This window comes from Bactrocera latifrons, unplaced genomic scaffold (genome assembly GCF_001853355.1).
Source record: "Bactrocera latifrons isolate USDA-ARS-PBARC rearing strain unplaced genomic scaffold, ASM185335v1 scaffold_58, whole genome shotgun sequence".
NCBI lineage: Eukaryota > Metazoa > Arthropoda > Insecta > Diptera > Tephritidae > Bactrocera > Bactrocera latifrons.
In genome coordinates, this window is record NW_017537245.1 from 747,102 (window position 1) to 748,529 (window position 1,428).

Consider the following 1,428-nt stretch of genomic DNA (forward strand, 5'->3'; position numbering starts at 1 on the left):
ATATTTATTATTATTTTATAATTCCAATTTTTTTATTTATGAATTGTTGACTTTCAAGATACAGTGATAGAAAGTAGCCTCTGCCCGTCCCGAGATCCCAAGCTATCTCATTGCCAATTTTTAGCCAAATCGGTTCAGCCGTTCTTCAGTAATAAGCGATATTTCATTTTTATATATAAGACAGGGGAAACTCAGCTAATTTTCCCGATCTTAGTGATAAATGAGCTACTGAGAGAACACTAGCTACTAGGCTGTCAAGTAATAGGGTACGTCAATGTGGTAGCTATCTGGATGGAAAATAGCGGCTTAGCTGTCAACTCAAATATTACTGATGTAATTTCATGTAAGAGGTGGTGCAAAATCAAGGAGACACCTATTTCCCCAATGGGAGGCTCACGACTTCTCCCTGTCGAAAAGGTGAAGTACTAAGGTCTCGTTCTTAATGAGAAGCTATCAAGGATGCCCAAGAGGGTGAGGAAGGCATTGGCTCCTTATTTTGCTATAAAAAAGCTATTGGGAAGCGTTGGAGTCTGCCACTAAAAGTTGTACTTTTGATTTACGCAAACGGGTCCCAGATGAGAGAGAAAATTCTAGACACTTTCTCACCAGGTCCACCAGACCATGGCTGATGCATCTCGGTTGTCATATTTTTTATGAACCCGGCGAATTAACTGAAATTGATATTAGCCGCCTCCATATACATATTTGTCACAAGCACTAGAGGTAATCTCGATATAGGACGGCCTTTTTCGCCCATACCCAGGAGTTGTAGATATAACAAACAATCGAGGTTCTATGGTAGTTCAAGTGGTACTATGCGCGGACTTAGCTTATTTACATAACATATTTAATATATATATGTATTACTTAAAACGAAAATTTTTCTAAAAATCTATTATATAAAAATAAGTAGCCTTTTATATTTCAGAATTCGAGAACAAAAGCAAATATTAATGATTGAAAATCGCTTCATTGTTTTTGAAAAGATATTCCATTACTATTTATATATAATATTTTTGCATGTGTTTTAACAAATTGTCACTCTGATTGAGATATCTCCAGATTCAGATATCGCAAAACGTTGACCTCATATACTCAACAAATCGATTTTTTTGGGTACTCAAAAATGAAGTTGTTTCAGTCGATAAGTAGGAGCTAGCTTTCCCATGATAAAGAAACATTCATCTTCGGCGGTTGGTTTGCCTAATTTCTTGAAAGACAATTGGCAAACAAATAGTTGTCTAGTGGTATGGTGGCGACAAGTCCAATCTTGCAATAAAACAGGTAACCATTTGGATATAGCACATCTTGAAACACCTATATAGTCGACTGCTGTTTTTATCTACGGCGTCATACGCATAAATCCGCGTTTCATTGCCTCTCGCGATTTCATAAACGTGTTTCGGAGTACTGCTGTCATATATTTTT